Source organism: Schistocerca nitens, chromosome 9 (assembly GCF_023898315.1).
Source record: "Schistocerca nitens isolate TAMUIC-IGC-003100 chromosome 9, iqSchNite1.1, whole genome shotgun sequence".
Taxonomy (NCBI): Eukaryota; Metazoa; Arthropoda; class Insecta; order Orthoptera; family Acrididae; genus Schistocerca; species Schistocerca nitens.
This window is the reverse complement of record NC_064622.1, coordinates 498,783,313-498,807,184: the sequence shown is the minus strand read 5'-3', so window position 1 is coordinate 498,807,184 and position 23,872 is coordinate 498,783,313.

Sequence of the window (23,872 nt, the reverse complement as noted above, 5' to 3'; positions counted from 1 at the left end):
AGTGTGCTAATATTTAAATTTTCTTTCGTTAGCAGATTGACATCAGATCTGTTGGAGCGGCAACATATCCTACAACAAAATCGCCAGTGCTGTGCACATAGCATTCTTCACACCGAATGTATCAACGTACAGTGGATGACTGCGGGAACAATTAGTTTTTTGGGAAGTAACAGCTCGATGTTTAAATTTTTTTCATTATGCTTTAAGAATACAGATAATATAGCACTTTCTGGTGACTTTGGAGTGCACTAATGTTTACATTTTCTTTCGTTAGCAGGTTGACAAGAAATCTGTTGGAGCGGCAACATATTCTAGAAGAAAATCGCTAGTGCTGTACACATAGCATTCTTCACACCGAATGTATCTACGTACAGTGGATGACTGCGGGAACAATTAGTTTTTTTGGGAAGTAACAGCTCGATGTTTACATTTTTTCATTATGCTATAAGAATACAGATAATATTACACTTTCTGGTGACTTTGGAGTGCGCTAATGTTTACATTTTCTTTCGTTAGCAGGTTGACAAGAAATCTGTTGGAGCGGCAAAATATTCTAGAAGAAAATCGCTAGTGCTGTGCACATAGCCTTCTTCACACCGAATGTATCTACGTACAGTGTATGACTGCGGGAACAATTAGTTTTTTGGGAAGTAACAGCTCGATGTTTAAATTTTTTTCAAGATACTTTAAGAATACAGTAAATGTCACACATCCTGGTGACCGTGGAGTTTGCTAATGTTTAAATTTTCTTTCGTTAGCAGGTTGACATGAGATCTGTTGGAGCGGCAACATATCCTAGAACAAAATCGCTAGTGCTGTGCACATAGCATTCTTCACACCGAATGTATCTACGTACAGTGGATGACTGCGGGAACAGTTAGTTTTTTGGGAAGTAACAGCTCGATGTTTAAATTTTTTTCATTATGCTTTGAGAATACAGATAATATTACACTTTCTGGTGAATTTGGAGTGCGCTAAAGTTTACATTTTCTTTCGTTAGCAGGTTGACAAGAAATCTGTTGGAGCGGCAACATATTCTAGAAGAAAATCGCTAGTGCTGTGCACATAGCATTCTTCACACCGAATGTATCTACGTACAGTGGATGACTGCGGGAACAATTAGTTTTTTGGGAAGTAACAGCTCGATGTTTAAATTTTTTTCATTATGCTTTAAGAATACAGATAATATTACACTTTCTGGTGACTTTAGAGTGCGCTAATGATTACATTTTCTTTCGTTAGCAGGTTGACAAGAAATCTGTTGGAGCGGCAACATATTCTAGAAGAAAATCGCTAGTGCTGTGCACATAGCCTTCTTCACACCGAATGTATCTACGTACAGTGGATGACTGCGGGAACAATTAGTTTTTTGGGAAGTAACAGCTCGATGTTTAAATTTTTTTCATTATGCTTTAAGAATACGGTAAATATTACACATCCTGGTGACCTTGGAGTGTGCTAATGTTTAAATTTTATTTCGTTAGCAGATTGACATGAGATCTGTTGGAGCGGCAACATATCCTAGAACAAAATCGCTAGTGCTGTGCACGTAGCATTCTTCACACCGAATGTATCTACGTACAGTGGATGACTGCGGGAACAATTAGTTTTTTGGGAAGAAACAGCTCGATGTTTAAATTTTTTTCATTATGCTTTAAGAATACAGTAAATATTACACATCCTGGTGACCTTGGAGTGTGCTAATGTTTAAATTTTCTTTCGTTAGCAGGTTGACATGAGATCTGTTGGAGCGGCAACTTATCCTAGAACAAAATCGCTAGTGCTGTGCACATAGGTTTCTTCACACCGAATGTATCTACGTACAGTGGATGACTGCGGGAACAATTAGTTTTTTGGGAAGTAACAGCTCGATATTTAAATTTTTTTCAAGATGCTTTAAGAATACAGTAAATATCACACATCCTGGTGACCTTGAAGTGTGCTAATGTTTAAATTTTCTTTCGTTAGCAGGTTGACATGAGATCTGTTGGAGCGGCAACATATCCTAGAACAAAATCGCTAGTGCTGTGCACATAGCATCCTTCACACCGAATGTATCTACGTACAGTGGATGACTGCGGGAACAATTAGTTTTTTCGGAGGTAACAGCTCGATGTTTAAATTTTTTTCAAGATACTTTAAGAATACAGTAAATATCACACATCCTGGTGACCTTGGAGTGTGCTAATGTTTAAATTTTCTTTCGTTAGCAGGTTGACATGAGATCTGTTGGAGCGGCAACATATCCTAGAACAAAATCGCTAGTGCTGTGCACATAGCATTCTTCACACCGAATGTATCTACGTACAGTGGATGACTGCGGGAACAATTAGTTTTTTGGGAAGTGACAGCTCGATGTTTAAATTTTTTTCATTATGCTTTAAGAATACAGATAATATTACTCTTTCTGGTGACTTTGGAGTGCGCTAATGTTTACATTTTCTTTCGTTAGCAGGTTGACAAGAAATCTGTTGGAGCGGCAACATATCCTAGAACAAAATCGCTAGTGCTGTGCACATAGCATTCTTCACACCTAATGTATCTACGGATAGTGGATGACTGCGGGAACAATTAGTTTTTTGGGAAGTAACAGCTCAATGTTTAAATTTTTTTCATTATGCTTTAAGAATACAGTAAATATTACACATCCTGGTGACCTTGGAGTGTGCTAATATTTAAATTTTCTTTCGTTAGCAGATTGACATCAGATCTGTTGGAGCGGCAACATATCCTAGAACAAAATCGCCAGTGCTGTGCACATAGCATTCTTCACACCGAATGTATCTACGTACAGTGGATGACTGCGGGAACAATTACTTTTTTGGGAAGTAACAGCTCGATGTTTAAATTTTTTTCATTATGCTTTAAGAATACAGATAATATAGCACTTTCTGGTGACTTTGGAGTGCGCTAATGTTTACATTTTCTTTCGTTAGCAGGTTGACAAGAAATCTGTTGGAGCGGCAACATATGCTAGAACAAAATCGCTAGTGCTGTGCACATAGCATTCTTCACACCGAATGTATCTACGTACAGTGGATGACTGCGGGAACAATTAGTTTTTCCGGAGGTAACAGCTCGATGTTTAAATTTTTTTCATTATGCTTTAAGAATACAGTAAATATCACACATCCTGGTGACCTTGGAGTGTGCTAATGTTTAAATTTTCTTTCGTTAGCAGGTTGACATGAGATCTGTTGGAGCGGCAACATATCCTAGAACAAAATCGCTAGTGCTGTGCACATAGCATTCTTCACACCGAATGTATCTACGTACAGTGGATGACTGCGGGAACAATTAGTATTTTGGGAAGTGACAGCTCGATGTTTAAATTTTTTTCATTATGCTTTAAGAATACAGATAATATTACTCTTTCTGGTGACTTTGGAGTGCGCTAAAGTTTACATTTTCTTTCGTTAGCAGGTTGACAAGAAATCTGTTGGAGCGGCAACATATTCTAGAAGAAAATCGCTAGTGCTGTGCACATAGCATTCTTCACACCGAATGTATCTACGTACAGTGGATGACTGCGGGAAAAATTAGTTTTTTGGGAAGTAACAGCTCAATGTTTAAATTTTTTTCATTATGCTTTAAGAATACAGTAAATATTACACATCCTGGTGACCTTGGAGTGTGCTAATATTTAAATTTTCTTTCGTTAGCAGATTGACATCAGATCTGTTGGAGCGGCAACATAACCTAGAACAAAATTGCCAGTGCTGTGCATATAGCATTCTTCACACCGAATGTATCTACGTACAGTGGATGACTGCGGGAACAATTAGTTTTTTGGGAGGTAACAGCTCGATGTTTAAATTTTTTTCAAGATACTTTATGAATACAGTCAACATCACACATCCTGGTGACCTTGGAGTGTGCTAATGTTTAAATTTTCTTTCGTTAGCAGGTTGACATGAGATCTGTTGGAGCGGCAACATATCCTAGAACAAAATCGCTAGTGCTGTGCACATAGCCTTCTTCACACCGAATGTATCTACGTACAGTGGATGACTGCGGGAACAATTAGTTTTTTGGGAAGTAACAGCTCGATGTTTAAATTTTTTTCATTATGCTTTAAGAATACGGTAAATATTACACATCCTGGTGACCTTGGAGTGTGCTAATGTTTAAATTTTATTTCGTTAGCAGATTGACATGAGATCTGTTGGAGCGGCAACATATCCTAGAAGAAAATCGCTAGTGCTATGCACGTAGCATTCTTCACACCGAATGTATCTACGTACAGTGGATGACTGCGGGAACAATTAATTTTTTGGGAATTAACAGCTCGATGTTTAAATTTTTTTCATTATGCTTTAAGAATACAGTAAATATTACACATCCTGGTGACCTTGGAGTGTGCTAATGTTTAAATTTTCTTTCGTTAGCAGGTTGACATGAGATCTGTTGGAGCGGCAACATATCCTAGAACAAAATCGCTAGTGCTGTGCACATAGGTTTCTTCACACCGAATGTATCTACGTACAGTGGATGACTGCGGGAACAATTAGTGTTTTGGGAAGTAACAGCTCGATATTTAAATTTTTTTCAAGATGCTTTAAGAATACAGTAAATATCACACATCCTGGTGACCTTGAAGTGTGCTAATGTTTAAATTTTCTTTCGTTAGCAGGTTGACATGAGATCTGTTGGAGCGGCAACATATCCTAGAACAAAATCGCTAGTGCTGTGCACATAGCATTCTTCACACCGAATGTATCTACGTACAGTGGATGACTGCAGAAATAATTAGTTTTTTGGGAAGTCACAGCTCGATGTCTAAATTTTTTCCATTATGCTTTAAGAATGCAGATAATATTACACTTTCTGGTGACTTTGGAGTGCGCTAATGTTTACATTTTCTTTCGTTAGCAGGTTGACAAGAAATCTGTTGGAGCGGCAACATATCCTAGAACAAAATCGCTAGTGCTGTGCACATAGCATTCTTCACACCTAATGTATCTACGTACAGTGGATGAATGCGGGAACAATTAGTTTTTTGGGAAGTAACAGCTCGATGTTTAAATTTTTTTTCATTATGCTTAAGAATACAGTAAATGTTACACATCCTGGTGACCTTGGAGTGTGCTAATGTTTAAATTTTCTTTCGTTAGCAGATTGACATGAGATCTGTTGGAGCGGCAACATATCCTAGAACAAAATTGCTAGTGCTGTGCACATAGCATTCTTCACACCGAATGTATCTACGTACAGTGGATGACTGCGGGAACATTTAGTTTTTTGGGAAGTAACAGCTCGATGTTTAAATTTTTTTCACTATGCTTTAAGAATACAGATAATATTACTCTTTCTGGTGACTTTGGAGTGCGCTAATGTTTACATTTTCTTTCGTTAGCAGGTTGACAAGAAATCTGTTGGAGCGGCAACATATCCTACAACAAAATCGCTAGTGCTGTGCACATAGCATTCTTCACACCGAATGTATCTACGTACAGTGGATGACTGCGGGAACAATTAGTTTTTTGGGAAGTAACAGCTCGATGTTTAAATTTTTTTCATTATGCTTTAAGAATACAGATAATATAGCACTTTCTGGTGACTTTGGAGTGCGCTAATGTTTACATTTTCTTTCGTTAGCAGGTTGACAAGAAATCTGTTGGAGCGGCAACATATTCTAGAAGAAAATCGCTAGTGCTGTACACATAGCATTCTTCACACCGAATGTATCTACGTACAGTGGATGACTGCGGGAACAATTAGTTTTTTTGGGAAGTAACAGCTCGATGTTTACATTTTTTTCATTATGCTATAAGAATACAGATAATATTACACTTTCTGGTGACTTTGGAGTGCGCTAATGTTTACATTTTCTTTCGTTAGCAGGTTGACAAGAAATCTGTTGGAGCGGCAAAATATTCTAGAAGAAAATCGCTAGTGCTGTGCACATAGCCTTCTTCACACCGAATGTATCTACGTACAGTGTATGACTGCGGGAACAATTAGTTTTTTGGGAAGTAACAGCTCGATGTTTAAATTTTTTTCAAGATACTTTAAGAATACAGTAAATATCACACATCCTGGTGACCGTGGAGTTTGCTAATGTTTAAATTTTCTTTCGTTAGCAGGTTGACATGAGATCTGTTGGAGCGGCAACATATCCTAGAACATAATCGCTAGTGCTGTGCACATAGCATTCTTCACACCGAATGTATCTACGTACAGTGGATGACTGCGGGAACAATTAGTTTTTTGGGAAGTGACAGCTCGATGTTTAAATTTTTTTCATTATGTTTTAAGAATACAGATAATATTACTCTTTCTGGTGACTTTGGAGTGCGCTAATGTTTACATTTTCTTTCGTTAGCAGGTTGACAAGAAATCTGTTGGAGCGGCAACATATCCTAGAACAAAATCGCTAGTGCTGTGCACATAGCATTCTTCACACCTAATGTATCTACGTACAGTGGATGACTGCGGGAACAATTAGTTTTTTGGGAAGTAACAGCTCGATGTTTAAATTTTTTTCATTATGCTTTGAGAATACAGATAATATTACACTTTCTGGTGAATTTGGAGTGCGCTAAAGTTTACATTTTCTTTCGTTAGCAGGTTGACAAGAAATCTGTTGGAGCGGCAACATATTCTAGAAGAAAATCGCTAGTGCTGTGCACATAGCCTTCTTCACACCGAATGTATCTACGTGCAGTGGATGACTGCGGGAACAATTAGTTTTTTGGGAAGTAACAGCTCGATGTTTAAATTTTTTTCATTATGCTTTAAGAATACGGTAAATATTACACATCCTGGTGACCTTGGAGTGTGCTAATGTTTAAATTTTATTTCGTTAGCAGATTGACATGAGATCTGTCGGAGCGGCAACATATCCTAGAAGAAAATCGCTAGTGCTGTGCACGTAGCATTCTTCACACCGAATGTATCTACGTACAGTGGATGACTGCGGGAACAATTAGTTTTTTGGGAAGAAACAGCTCGATGTTTAAATTTTTTTCATTATGCTTTAAGTATACAGTAAATATTACACATCCTGGTGACCTTGGAGTGTGCTAATGTTTAAATTTTCTTTCGTTAGCAGGTTGACATGAGATCTGTTGGAGCGGCAACATATCCTAGAACAAAATCGCTAGTGCTGTGCACATAGGTTTCTTCACACCGAATGTATCTACGTACAGTGGATGACTGCGGGAACAATTAGTGTTTTGGGAAGTAACAGCTCGATATTTAAATTTTTTTCAAGATGCTTTAAGAATACAGTAAATATCACACATCCTGGTGACCTTGAAGTGTGCTAATGTTTAAATTTTCTTTCGTTAGCAGGTTGACATGAGATCTGTTGGAGCGGCAACATATCCTAGAACAAAATCGCTAGTGCTGTGCACATAGCATTCTTCACACCGAATGTATCTACGTACAGTGGATGACTGCAGAAATAATTAGTTTTTTGGGAAGTCACAGCTCGATGTCTAAATTTTTTCCATTATGCTTTAAGAATGCAGATAATATTACACTTTCTGGTGACTTTGGAGTGCGCTAATGTTTACATTTTCTTTCGTTAGCAGGTTGACAAGAAATCTGTTGGAGCGGCAACATATCCTAGAACAAAATCGCTAGTGCTGTGCACATAGCATTCTTCACACCTAATGTATCTACGTACAGTGGATGAATGCGGGAACAATTAGTTTTTTGGGAAGTAACAGCTCGATGTTTAAATTTTTTTTCATTATGCTTAAGAATACAGTAAATGTTACACATCCTGGTGACCTTGGAGTGTGCTAATGTTTAAATTTTCTTTCGTTAGCAGATTGACATGAGATCTGTTGGAGCGGCAACATATCCTAGAACAAAATTGCTAGTGCTGTGCACATAGCATTCTTCACACCGAATGTATCTACGTACAGTGGATGACTGCGGGAACATTTAGTTTTTTGGGAAGTAACAGCTCGATGTTTAAATTTTTTTCACTATGCTTTAAGAATACAGATAATATTACTCTTTCTGGTGACTTTGGAGTGCGCTAATGTTTACATTTTCTTTCGTTAGCAGGTTGACAAGAAATCTGTTGGAGCGGCAACATATCCTACAACAAAATCGCTAGTGCTGTGCACATAGCATTCTTCACACCGAATGTATCTACGTACAGTGGATGACTGCGGGAACAATTAGTTTTTTGGGAAGTAACAGCTCGATGTTTAAATTTTTTTCATTATGCTTTAAGAATACAGATAATATAGCACTTTCTGGTGACTTTGGAGTGCGCTAATGTTTACATTTTCTTTCGTTAGCAGGTTGACAAGAAATCTGTTGGAGCGGCAACATATTCTAGAAGAAAATCGCTAGTGCTGTACACATAGCATTCTTCACACCGAATGTATCTACGTACAGTGGATGACTGCGGGAACAATTAGTTTTTTTGGGAAGTAACAGCTCGATGTTTACATTTTTTTCATTATGCTATAAGAATACAGATAATATTACACTTTCTGGTGACTTTGGAGTGCGCTAATGTTTACATTTTCTTTCGTTAGCAGGTTGACAAGAAATCTGTTGGAGCGGCAAAATATTCTAGAAGAAAATCGCTAGTGCTGTGCACATAGCCTTCTTCACACCGAATGTATCTACGTACAGTGTATGACTGCGGGAACAATTAGTTTTTTGGGAAGTAACAGCTCGATGTTTAAATTTTTTTCAAGATACTTTAAGAATACAGTAAATATCACACATCCTGGTGACCGTGGAGTTTGCTAATGTTTAAATTTTCTTTCGTTAGCAGGTTGACATGAGATCTGTTGGAGCGGCAACATATCCTAGAACATAATCGCTAGTGCTGTGCACATAGCATTCTTCACACCGAATGTATCTACGTACAGTGGATGACTGCGGGAACAATTAGTTTTTTGGGAAGTGACAGCTCGATGTTTAAATTTTTTTCATTATGTTTTAAGAATACAGATAATATTACTCTTTCTGGTGACTTTGGAGTGCGCTAATGTTTACATTTTCTTTCGTTAGCAGGTTGACAAGAAATCTGTTGGAGCGGCAACATATCCTACAACAAAATCGCTAGTGCTGTGCACATAGCATTCTTCACACCTAATGTATCTACGTACAGTGGATGACTGCGGGAACAATTAGTTTTTTGGGAAGTAACAGCTCGATGTTTAAATTTTTTTCATTATGCTTTGAGAATACAGATAATATTACACTTTCTGGTGAATTTGGAGTGCGCTAAAGTTTACATTTTCTTTCGTTAGCAGGTTGACAAGAAATCTGTTGGAGCGGCAACATATTCTAGAAGAAAATCGCTAGTGCTGTGCACATAGCCTTCTTCACACCGAATGTATCTACGTGCAGTGGATGACTGCGGGAACAATTAGTTTTTTGGGAAGTAACAGCTCGATGTTTAAATTTTTTTCATTATGCTTTAAGAATACGGTAAATATTACACATCCTGGTGACCTTGGAGTGTGCTAATGTTTAAATTTTATTTCGTTAGCAGATTGACATGAGATCTGTCGGAGCGGCAACATATCCTAGAAGAAAATCGCTAGTGCTGTGCACGTAGCATTCTTCACACCGAATGTATCTACGTACAGTGGATGACTGCGGGAACAATTAGTTTTTTGGGAAGAAACAGCTCGATGTTTAAATTTTTTTCATTATGCTTTAAGTATACAGTAAATATTACACATCCTGGTGACCTTGGAGTGTGCTAATGTTTAAATTTTCTTTCGTTAGCAGGTTGACATGAGATCTGTTGGAGCGGCAACATATCCTAGAACAAAATCGCTAGTGCTGTGCACATAGGTTTCTTCACACCGAATGTATCTACGTACAGTGGATGACTGCGGGAACAATTAGTTTTTTGGGAAGTAACAGCTCGATATTTAAATTTTTTTCATTATGTTTTAAGAATACAGATAATATTACTCTTTCTGGTGACTTTGGAGTGCGCTAATGTTTAAATTTTCTTTCGTTAGCAGGTTGACATGAGATCTGTTGGAGCGGCAACATATCCTAGAACAAAATCGCTAGTGCTGTGCACATAGCATTCTTCACACCTAATGTATCTACGTACAGTGGATGACTGCGGGAACAATTAGTTTTTTGGGAAGTAACAGCTCGATGTTTAAATTTTTTTCATTATGCTTTAAGTATACAGTAAATATCACACATCCTGGTGACCGTGGAGTTTGCTAATGTTTAAATTTTCTTTCGTTAGCAGGTTGACATGAGATCTGTTGGAGCGGCAACATATCCTAGAACATAATCGCTAGTGCTGTGCACATAGCATTCTTCACACCGAATGTATCTACGTACAGTGGATGACTGCCTGAACAATTAGTTTTTTGGGAAGTGACAGCTCGATGTTTAAATTTTTTTCATTATGTTTTAAGAATACAGATAATATTACTCTTTCTGGTGACTTTGGAGTGCGCTAATGTTTAAATTTTCTTTCGTTAGCAGGTTGACATGAGATCTGTTGGAGCGGCAACATATCCTAGAACAAAATCGCTAGTGCTGTGCACATAGCATTCTTCACACCGAATGTATCTACGTACAGTGGATGACTGCGGGAACAATTAGTTTTTTTGGGAAGTAACAGCTCGATGTTTACATTTTTTTCATTATGCTATAAGAATACAGATAATATTACACTTTCTGGTGACTTTGGAGTGCGCTAATGTTTACATTTTCTTTCGTTAGCAGGTTGACAAGAAATCTGTTGGAGCGGCAAAATATTCTAGAAGAAAATCGCTAGTGCTGTGCACATAGCCTTCTTCACACCGAATGTATCTACGTACAGTGTATGACTGCGGGAACAATTAGTTTTTTGGGAAGTAACAGCTCGATGTTTAAATTTTTTTCAAGATACTTTAAGAATACAGTAAATATCACACATCCTGGTGACCTTGGAGTTTGCTAATGTTTAAATTTTCTTTCGTTAGCAGGTTGACATGAGATCTGTTGGAGCGACAACATATCCTAGAACAAAATCGCTAGTGCTGTGCACATAGCATTCTTCACACCGAATGTATCTACGTACAGTGGATGACTGCGGGAACAATTAGTTTTTTGGGAAGTGACAGCTCGATGTTTAAATTTTTTTCATTATGCTTTAAGAATACAGATAATATTACTCTTTCTGGTGACTTTGGAGTGCGCTAATGTTTACATTTTCTTTCGTTAGCAGGTTGACAAGAAATCTGTTGGAGCGGCAACATATCCTAGAACAAAATCGCTAGTGCTGTGCACATAGCATTCTTCACACCTAATGTATCTACGGATAGTGGATGACTGCGGGAAAAATTAGTTTTTTGGGAAGTAACAGCTCGATGTTTAAATTTTTATCATTATGCTTTAAGAATACAGTAAATATTACACATCCTGGTGACCTTGGAGTGTGCTAATGTTTAAATTTTCTTTCGTTAGCAGGTTGACATGAGATCTGTGGGAGCGGCAACATATCCTAGAACAAAATCGCTAGTGCTGTGCACATAGGTTTCTTCACACCGAATGTATCTACGTACAGTGGATGACTGCGGGAACAATTAGTGTTTTGGGATGTAACAGCTCGATATTTAAATTTTTTTCAAGATGCTTTAAGAATACAGTAAATATCACACATCCTGGTGACCTTGAAGTGTGCTAATGTTTAAATTTTCTTTCGTTAGCAGATTGACATGAGATCTGTTGGAGCGGCAACATATCCTAGAACAAAATCGCTAGTGCTGTGCACATAGCATTCTTCACACCGAATGTATCTACGTACAGTGGATGACTGCAGAAATAATTAGTTTTTTGGGAAGTCACAGCTCGATGTCTAAATTTTTTCCATTATGCTTTAAGAATACAGATAATATTACACTTTCTGGTGACTTTGGAGTGCGCTAATGTTTACATTTTCTTTCGTTAGCAGGTTGACAAGAAATCTGTTGGAGCGGCAACATATCCTAGAACAAAATCGCTAGTGCTGTGCACATAGCATTCTTCACACCTAATGTATCTACGTACAGTGGATGAATGCGGGAACAATTACTTTTTTGGGAAGTAACAGCTCGATGTTTAAATTTTTTTTCATTATGCTTAAGAATACAGTAAATATTACACATCCTGGTGACCTTGGAGTGTGCTAATGTTTAAATTTTCTTTCGTTAGCAGATTGACATGAGATCTGTTGGAGCGGCAACATATCCTAGAACAAAATTGCTAGTGCTGTGCACATAGCATTCTTCACACCGAATGTATCTACGTACAGTGGATGACTGCGGGAACATTTAGTTTTTTGGGAAGTAACAGCTCGATGTTTAAATTTTTTTCATTATGCTTTAAGAATACAGATAATATTACACTTTCTGCTGACTTTGGAGTGCGCTAATGTTTACATTTTCTTTCGTTAGCAGGTTGACAAGAAATCTATTGGAGCGGCAACATATTCTAGAAGAAAATCGCAAGTGTTGTGCACATAGCCTTCTTCACACCGAATGTATCTACGTACAGTGGATGACTGCGAGAACAATTAGTTTTTTGGGAAGTAACAGCTCGATGTTTAAATTTTTTTCATTATGCTTTAAGAATTCAGTAAATATTACACATCCTGGTGACCTTGGAGTGTGCTAATGTTTAAATTTTCTTTCGTTAGCAGGTCGACATGAGATCTGTTGGAGCGGCAACATATCCTAGAACAAAATCGCTAGTGCTGTGCACATAGCATTCTTCACACCCAATGTATCTACGTACAGAGGATGACTGCGGGAACAATTAGTTTTTTGGGAAGTAACAGCTCGATGTTTAAATTTTTTTTATTATGCTTTAAGAATACAGATAATATTACACTTTCTGGTGACTTTGGAGTGTGCTAATGTTTAAATTTTCTTTCGTTAGCAGGTTGACATGAGATCTGTTGGAGCGGCAACATATCCTAGAACAAAATCGCTAGTGCTGTGCACATAGCATTCTTCACACCGAATGTATCTACGTACAGTGGATGACTGCGGGAACAATTAGTTTTTTGGGAAGTAACAGCTCGATGTTTAAATTTTTTTCATTATGCTTTGAGAATACAGATAATATTACACTTTCTGGTGAATTTGGAGTGCGCTAAAGTTTACATTTTCTTTCGTTAGCAGGTTGACAAGAAATCTGTTGGAGCGGCAACATATTCTAGAAGAAAATCGCTAGTGCTGTGCACATAGCATTCTTCACACCGAATGTATCTACGTACAGTGGATGACTGCGGGAACATTTAGTTTTTTGGGAAGTAACAGCTCGATGTTTAAATTTTTTTCATTATGCTTTAAGGATACAGTAAATATCACACATCCTGGTGACCTTGGAGTGTGCTAATGTTTAAATTTTCTTTCGTTAGCAGGTTGACATGAGATCTGTTGGAGCGGCAACATATCCTAGAACAAAATAGCTTGTGCTGTGCACATAGCATTCTTCACACCGAATGTATCTACGTACAGTGGATGACTGGGGGAACAATTAGTTTTTTGGGAAGTGACAGCTCGATGTTTAAATTTTTTCCTTTATGCTTTAAGAATACAGATAATATTACACTTTCTGGTGACTTTGGAGTGCGCTAATGTTTACATTTTCTTTCGTTAGCGGGTTGACAAGAAATCTGTTGGAGCGGCAACATATCCTAGAACAAAATCGCTAGAGCTGTGCACATAGCATTCTTCACACCTAATGTATCTACGTACAGTGGATGAATGCGGGAACAATTAGTTTTTTGGGAAGTAACAGCTCGATGTTTAAATTTTTTTCATTATGCTTTAAGAATACAGTAAATATTACACACATCCTGGTGACCTTGGAGTGTGCTAATGTTTAAATTATCTTTCGTTAGCAGATTGACATCAGATCTGTTGGAGCGGCAACATATCCTAGAACAAAATCGCCAGTGCTGTGCACATAGCATTCTTCACACCGAATGTATCTACGTACAGTGGATGACTGCGGGAACAATTAGTTTTTTGGGAAGTAACAGCTCGATGTTTAAATTTTTTTCATTGGAGTGTGCTAATGTTTAAATTTTCTTTCGTTAGCAGGTTGACATGAGATCTGTTGGAGCGGCAACATATCCTAGAAGAAAATCGCTAGTGCTTTGCACATAGCATTCTTCACACCGAATGTATCTACGTACAGTGGATGACTGCGGGAACAATTAGTTTTTTGGGAAGTAACAGCTCGATGTTTAAATTTTTTTCATTATGCTTAAGAATACAGTAAATATTACACATCCTGGTGACCTTGGAGTGTGCTAATGTTTAAATTTTCTTTCGTTAGCAGATTGACATGAGATCTGTTGGAGCGGCAACATATCCTAGAACAAAATTGCTAGTGCTGTGCACATAGCATTCTTCACACAGAATGTATCTACGTACAGTGGATGACTGCGGGAACATTAAGTTTTTTGGGAAGTAACAGCTCGATGTTTAAATTTTTTTCATTATGCTTTAAGAATACAGATAATATTACACTTTCTGCTAACTTTGGAGTGCGCTAATGTTTACATTTTCTTTCGTTAGCAGGTTGACATTAGATCTGTTGGAGTGGCAACATATCCTAGAAAAAAATCGCTAGTGCTGTGCACATAGCATTCTTCACACCGAATGTATCTACGTACAGTGGATGACTGCGGGAACAATTAGTTTTTTGGGAAGTAACAGCTCGATGTTTAAATTTTTTTCATTATGCTTTAAGAATACAGATAATATTACACTTTCTGGTGACTTTGGAGTGCGCTAATGTTTACATTTTCTTTCGTTAGCAGGTTACATGAGATCTGATGGAGCGGCAACATATTCTAGAAGAAAATCGCTAGTGCTGTGCACATAGCATTCTTCACACGGAATGTATCTACGTACAGTGGATGACTGCGGGAACAATTAGTTTTTTGGGAAGTAACAGCTCGATGTTTAATTTTTTTTCATTATGCTTTAAGAATACAGATAATATTACACTTTCTGGTGACTTTGGAGTGCGCTAATGTTTACATTTTCTTTCGTTAGCAGGTTACATGAGATCTGATGGAGCGGCAACATATTCTAGAAGAAAATCGCTAGTGCTGTGCACATAGCATTCTTCACACCGAATGTATCTACGTACAGTGGATGACTGCGGGAACATTTAGTTTTTTGGGATGTAACAGCTCGATGTTTAAATTTTTTTCATGATGCTTTAAGAATACAGTAAATATCACACATCCTGGTGACCTTGGAGTGTGCTAATGTTTAGATTTTCTTTCGTTAGCAGGTTACATGAGATCTGATGGAGCGGCAACATATTCTAGAAGAAAATCGCTAGTGCTGTGCACATAGCATTCTTCACACCGAATGTATCTACGTACAGTGGATGACTGCGGGAACATTTAGTATTTTGGGAAGTAACAGCTCGATGTTTAAATTTTTTTCATTATGCTTTAAGGATAGAGGAAATATTACACATCCTGGTGACCTTGGAGTGTGCTAATGTTTAAATTTTCTTTCGTTAGCAGGTTGACAAGAAATCTGTTTGAGCGGCAAAATATTCTACAAGAAAATCGCTAGTGCTGTGCACATAGCATTCTTCACACCGAATGTATCTACGTACAGTGGATGACTGCGGGAAGAATTAGTTTTTTGGGAAGTAAAAGCCCGATGTTTAAATTTTTTTCATTATGCTTTAAGAATTCAGTAAATATTACACATCCTGGTGACCTTGGAGAGTGCTAATGTCTAAATTTTGTTTCGTTAGCAGATTGACATGAGATCTGTTGGAGCGGCAACATATCCTAGAACAAAATCGCTAGTGCTGTGCACATAGCATTCTTCACACCGAAAGTATCTACGTACAGTGGATGACTGCCGGAACAATTAGTTTTTTGGGAAGTAACAGCTCGATGTTTACATTTTTTTTCATTATGCTTTAAGAATACAGTAAATATTACACATCCAGGTGACCTTGGAGTGTGCTAATGTTTAAATTTTGTTTCGTTAGCAGATTGACATGAGATCTGTTGGAGCGGCAACATATCCAAGAACAAAATCGCTAGTGCTGTGCACATAGCATTCTTCACACCGAATGTATCTACGTACAGTGGATGACTGCGGGAACAATTAGTTTTTTGGGAAGTAACAGCTCGATGTTTAAATTTTTTTCATTATGCTTTAAGAATACAGTAAATATTACTCATCCTGGTGACCTTGGAGTGCGCTAATGTTTACATTTTCTTTCTTTAGCAGGTTGACAAGAAATCTGTTGGAGCGGCAACATATTCTAGAAGAAAATCGCTAGTGCTGTGCACATAGGTTTCTTCACACCGAATATATCTACGTACAGTGGATGACTGCGGGAACAATTAGTTTTTTGGGAAGTAACAGCTCGATGTTTAAATTTTTTCCATTATGCTTTAAGAATACAGTAAATATCACACATCCTGGTGACCTTGGAGTGTGCTAATGTTTAAATTTTCTTTCGTTAGCAGGTTGACATGAGATCTGTTGCAGCGGCAACATATCCTAGAACAAAATCGCTAGTGCTGTGCACATAGCTTTCTTCACACCGAATGTATCTACGTACAGTGGATGACTGCGGGAACAATTAGTTTTTTGGGAAGTAACAGCTCGATGTTTAAATTTTTTTCATTATGCTTTAAGAATACAGATAATATTACACTTTCTGGTGAATTTGGAGTGCGCTAAAGTTTACATTTTCTTTCGTTAGCAGGTTGACAAGAAATCTGTTGGAGCGGCAACATATTCTAGAAGAAAATCGCTAGTGCTGTGCACATAGCATTCTTCACACCGGATGTATCTACGTACAGTGGATGACTGCGGGAACAATTAGTTTTTTGGGATCCTGGTGATCTTGGAGCGTGTTAATGTTTAAATTTTCTTTCGTTAGCAGGTTGACAAGAAATCTGTTGGAACGGCAACATATTCTAGAAGAAAATTGCTAGTGCTGTGCACATAGCATTCTTCACACCGAATGTATCTACGTACAGTGGATGACTGCGGGAACAATTAGTTTTTTGGGAAGTAACAGCTCGATGTTTAAATTTTTTTCATTATGCTTTAAGAATACAGTAAATATTACACATCCTGGTGACCTTGGAGTGTGCTAATGTTTAAATTTTCTTTCGTTAGCAGGTTGACATGAGATCTGTTGGAGCGGCAACATATTCTAGAAGAAAATCGCTAGTGCTGTGCACATAGCATTCTTCACACCGAATGTATCTACGTACAGTGCATGACTGCGGGAACAATTAGTTTTTTGGGAAGTAACAGCTCGATGTTTAAATTTTTTTCATAATGCTTTAAGAATACAGATAATATAACACTTTCTGGTGACTTTGGAGTGCGCTAATGTTTACATTTTCTTTCGTTAGCAGGTTGACAAGAAATCTGTTGGAGCGGCAACATATTCTAGAAGAAAATCGCTAGTGCTGTGCACATAGCATTCTTCACACCGAATGTATCTACGTACAGTGGATGACTGCGGGAACAATTACTTTTTTGGGAGGTAACAGCTCGATGTTTAAATTTTTTTCATTATGCTTTAAGAATACAGTAAATATCACACATCCTGCTGACCTTGGAGTGTGCTAATGTTTAAATTTTCTTTCGTTAGCTGGTTGACATGAGATCTGTTGGAGCGGCAACATATGCTAGAACAAAATCGCTAGTGCTGTGCACATAGCATTCTTCACACCGAATGTATCTACGTACAGTGGATGACTGCGGGAACAATTAGTTTTTTTGGGAAGTAACAGCTCGATGTTTACATTTTTTTCATTATGCTATAAGAATACAGATAATATTACACTTTCTGGTGACTTTGGAGTGCGCTAATGTTTACATTTTCTTTCGTTAGCAGGTTAACAAGAAATCTGTTGGAGCGGCAAAATATTCTAGAAGAAAATCGCTAGTGCTGTGCACATAGCATTCTTCACACCGAATGTATCTACGTACAGTGTATGACTGCGGGAACAATTAGTTTTTTGGGAAGTAACAGCTCGATGTTTAAATTTTTTTCATTATGCTTTAAGAATACAGTAAATATTACACATCCTGGTGACCTTGGAGTGTGCTAATGATTAAATTTTCTTTCGTTAGCAGATTGACATCAGATCTGTTGGAGCGGCAACATATCCTAGAACAAAATCGCCAGTGCTGTGCACATAGCATTCTTCACACCGAATGTATCTACGTACAGTGGATGACTGCGGGAACAATTAGTTTTTTGGGAAGTAACAGCTCGATGTTTAAATTTTTTTCGTTATGCTTTAAGAATACAGATAATATTACACTTTCTGGTGACTTTAGAGTGCGCTAATGATTACATTTTCTTTCGTTAGCAGGTTGACAAAAAATCTGTTGGAGCGGCAACATATTCTAGAAGAAAATCGCTAGTGCTGTGCACATAGCCTTCTTCACACCGAATGTATCTACGTACAGTGGATGACTGCGGGAACAATTAGTTTTTTGGGAAGTAACAGCTCGATGTTTAAATTTTTTTCATTATGCTTTAAGAATACAGTACATATTACACATCCTGGTGACCTTGGAGTGTGCTAATGTTTAAATTTTCTTTCGTTAGCTGGTTGACATGAGATCTGTTGGAGCGGCAACATATGCTAGAACAAAATCGCTAGTGCTGTGCACATAGCATTCTTCACACCGAATGTATCTACGTACAGTGGATGACTGCGGGAACAATTAGTTTTTTTGGGAAGTAACAGCTCGATGTTTACATTTTTTTCATTATGCTATAAGAATACAGATAATATTACACTTTCTGGTGACTTTGGAGTGCGCTAATGTTTACATTTTCTTTCGTTAGCAGGTTAACAAGAAATCTGTTGGAGCGGCAAAATATTCTAGAAGAAAATCGCTATTGCTGTGCACATAGCATTCTTCACACCGAATGTATCTACGTACAGTGTATGACTGCGGGAACAATTAGTTTTTTGGGAAGTAACAGCTCGATGTTTAAATTTTTTTCATTATGCTTTAAGAATACAGTAAATATTACACATCCTGGTGACCTTGGAGTGTGCTAATGATTAAATTTTCTTTCGTTAGCAGATTGACATCAGATCTGTTGGAGCGGCAACATATCCTAGAACAAAATCGCCAGTGCTGTGCACATAGCATTCTTCACACCGAATGTATCTACGTACAGTGGATGACTGCGGGAACAATTAGTTTTTTGGGAAGTAACAGCTCGATGTTTAAATTTTTTTCGTTATGCTTTAAGAATACAGATAATATTACACTTTCTGGTGACTTTAGAGTGCGCTAATGATTACATTTTCTTTCGTTAGCAGGTTGACAAAAAATCTGTTGGAGCGGCAACATATTCTAGAAGAAAATCGCTAGTGCTGTGCACATAGCCTTCTTCACACCGAATGTATCTACGTACAGTGGATGACTGCGGGAACAATTAGTTTTTTGGGAAGTAACAGCTCGATGTTTAAATTTTTTTCATTATGCTTTAAGAATTCAGTAAATATTACACATCCTGGTGACCTTGGAGCGTGCTAATGTTTAAATTTTCTTTCGTTAGTAGGTTGACATGAGATCTGTTGGAGCGGCAACATGTCCTAGAACAAATTCGCTAGTGCTGTGCACATAGCATTCTTCACACCGAATGTATCTACGTACAGAGGATGACTGCGGGAACAATTAGTTTTTTGTGAAGTAACAGCTCGATGTTTAAATTTTTTACATTATGCTTTAAAAATACAGATAATATTACACTTTCTGGTGACTTTGGAGTGTGCTAATGTTTAAATTTTCTTTCGTTAGCAGGTTGACATGAGATCTGTTGGAGCGGCAACATATCCTAGTACAAAATCGCTGGTGCTGTGCACATAGCATTCTTCACACCGAATGTATCTACGTACAGTGGATGACTGCGGGAACAATTAGTTTTTTGGGAAGTAACACCTCGATGTTTAAATTTTTTTCATTATGCTTTAAGAATACAGTAAATATTACACATCCTGGTGACCTTGGAGTGTGCAAATGTTTAAATTTTCTTTCGTTAGCAGATTGACATCAGATCTGTTGGAGCGGCAACATATCCTAGACCAAAATCGCCAGTGCTGTGCACATAGCATTCTTCACACCGAATGTATCTACGTACAGTGGATGACTGCGGGAACAATTAGTTTTTTGGGAAGTAACAGCTCGATGTTTAAATTTTTTTCATTGGAGTGTGCTAATGTTTAAATTTTCTTTCGTTAGCAGGTTGACATGAGATCTGTTGGAGCGGCAACATATCCTAGAACAAAATCGCTAGTGTTGTGCACATAGCCTTCTTCACACCGAATGTATCTACGTACAGTGGATGACTGCGGGAACAATTAGTTTTTTGGGAAGTAACAGCTCGATGTTTAAATTTTTTTCATTATGCTATAAGAATACAGTAAATATCACACATCCTGGTGACCTTGGAGTGTGCTAATGTTTAAATTTTTTTTCGTTAGCAGGTTGACATGAGATCTGTTGTAGCGGCAACATATCCTAGAAAAAAATCGCTAGTGCTGTGCACATAACATTCTTCACACCGAATGTATCGACGTACAGTGGATGACTGCGGGAACAATTAGTTTTTTGGGAAGTAACAGCTCTATGTTTAAATTTTTTTCATTATGCTTTAAGAATACAGATAATATTACACTTTCTGGTGAATTTGGAGTGCGCTAAAGTTTACATTTTCTTTCGTTAGCAGGTTGACAAGAAATCTGTTGGAGCGGCAACATATTCTAGAAGAAAATCGCTAGTGCTGTGCACATAGCATTCTTCACACCGAATGTATCTACGTACAGTGGATGACTGCGGGAACAATTAGTTTTTTGGGATCCTGGTGAACTTGGAGTGTGCTAATGTTTAAATTTTCTTTCGTTAGCAGGTTGACAAGAAATCTGTTGGAGCGGCAACATATTCTAGAAGAAAATTGCCTTTGCTGTGCACATAGCATTCTTCACACCGAATGTATCTACGTACAGTGGATGACTGCGGGAACAATTAGTTTTTTGGGAAGTAACAGCTCGATGTTTAAATTTTTTTCATTATGCTTTAAGAATACAGATAATATTACACTTTCTGGTGAATTTGGAGTGCGCTAAAGTTTACATTTTCTTTCGTTAGCAGGTTGACAAGAAATCTGTTGGAGCGGCAACATATTCTAGAAGAAAATCGCTAGTGCTGTGCACATAGGTTTCTTCACACCGAAAGTATCTACGTACAGTGGATGACTGCCGGAACAATTAGTTTTTTGGGAAGTAACAGCTCGATGTTTACATTTTTTTTTCATTATGCTTTAAGAATACAGTAAATATTACACATCCAGGTGACCTTGGAGTGTGCTAATGTTTAAATTTTGTTTCGTTAGCAGATTGACATGAGATCTGTTGGAGCGGCAACATATCCAAGAACAAAATCGCTAGTGCTGTGCACATAGCATTCTTCACACCGAATGTATCTACGTACAGTGGATGACTGCGGGAACAATTAGTTTTTTGGGAAGTAACAGCTCGATGTTTAAATTTTTTTCATTATGCTTTTAGAATACAGTAAATATTACTCATCCTGGTGACCTTGGAGTGCGCTAATGTTTACATTTTCTTTCTTTAGCAGGTTGACAAGAAATCTGTTGGAGCGGCAACATATTCTAGAAGAAAATCGCTAGTGCTGTGCACATAGGTTTCTTCACACCGAATGTATCTACGTACAGTGGATGACTGCGGGAACAATTAGTTTTTTGGGAAGTAACAGCTCGATGTTTAAATTTTTTCCATTATGCTTTAAGAATACAGTAAATATCACACATCCTGGTGACCTTGGAGTGTGCTAATGTTTAAATTTTCTTTCGTTAGCAGGTTGACATGTGATCTGTTGCAGCGGCAACATATCCTAGAACAAAATCGCTAGTGCTGTGCACATAGCTTTCTTCACACCGAATGTATCTACGTACAGTGGATGACTGCGGGAACAATTAGTTTTTTGGGAAGTAACAGCTCGATGTTTAAATTTTTTTCATTATGCTTTAAGAATACAGATAATATTACACTTTCTGGTGAATTTGGAGTGCGCTAAAGTTTACATTTTCTTTCGTTAGCAGGTTGACAAGAAATCTGTTGGAGCGGCAACATATTCTAGAAGAAAATCGCTAGTGCTGTGCACATAGCATTCTTCACACCGAATGTATCTACGTACAGTGGATGACTGCGGGAACAATTAGTTTTTTGGGATCCTGGTGACCTTGGAGCGTGCTAATGTTTAAATTTTCTTTCGTTAGCAGGTTGACAAGAAATCTGTTGGAGCGGCAACATATTCTAGAAGAAAATTGCTAGTGCTGTGCACATAGCATTCTTCACACCGAATGTATCTACGTACAGTGGATGACTGCGGGAACAATTAGTTTTTTGGGAAGTAACAGCTCGATGTTTAAATTTTTTTCATTATGCTTTAAGAATACAGTAAATATTACACATCCTGGTGACCTTGGAGTGTGCTAATGTTTAAATTTTCTTTCGTTAGCAGGTTGACATGAGATCTGTTGGAGCGGCAACATATTCTAGAAGAAAATCGCTAGTGCTGTGCACATAGCATTCTTCACACCGAATGTATCTACGTACAGTGCATGACTGCGGGAACAATTAGTTTTTTGGGAAGTAACAGCTCGATGTTTAAATTTTTTTCATAATGCTTTAAGAATACAGATAATATAACACTTTCTGGTGACTTTGGAGTGCGCTAATGTTTACATTTTCTTTCGTTAGCAGGTTGACAAGAAATCTGTTGGAGCGGCAACATATTCTAGAAGAAAACCGCTAGTGCTGTGCACATAGCATTCTTCACACCGAATGTATCTACGTACAGTGGATGACTGCGGGAACAATTACTTTTTTGGGAGGTAACAGCTCGATGTTTAAATTTTTTTCATTATGCTTTAAGAATACAGTAAATATCACACATCCTGCTGACCTTGGAGTGTGCTAATGTTTAAATTTTCTTTCGTTAGCTGGTTGACATGAGATCTGTTGGAGCGGCAACATATGCTAGAACAAAATCGCTAGTGCTGTGCACATAGCATTCTTCACACCGAATGTATCTACGTACAGTGGATGACTGCGGGAACAATTAGTTTTTTTGGGAAGTAACAGCTCGATGTTTACATTTTTTTCATTATGCTATAAGAATACAGATAATATTACACTTTCTGGTGACTTTGGAGTGCGCTAATGTTTACATTTTCTTTCGTTAGCAGGTTGACAAGAAATCTGTTGGAGCGGCAAAATATTCTAGAAGAAAATCGCTAGTGCTGTGCACATAGCATTCTTCACACCGAATGTATCTACGTACAGTGTATGACTGCGGGAACAATTAGTTTTTTGGGAAGTAACAGCTCGATGTTTAAATTTTTTTCAATATGCTTTAAGAATACAGTAAATATTACACATCCTGGTGACCTTGGAGTGTGCTAATGATTAAATTTTCTTTCTTTAGCAGATTGACATCAGATCTGTTGGAGCGGCAACATATCCTAGAACAAAATCGCCAGTGCTCTGCACATAGCATTCTTCACACCGAATGTATCTACGTACAGTGGATGACTGCGGGAACAATTAGTTTTTTGGGAAGTAACAGCTCGATGTTTAAATTTTTTTCGTTATGCTTTAAGAATACAGATAATATTACACTTTCTGGTGACTTTAGAGTGCGCTAATGATTACATTTTCTTTCGTTAGCAGGTTGACAAAAAATCTGTTGGAGCGGCAACATATTCTAGAAGAAAATCGCTAGTGCTGTGCACATAGCCTTCTTCACACCGAATGTATCTACGTACAGTGGATGACTGCGGGAACAATTAGTTTTTTGGGAAGTAACAGCTCGAT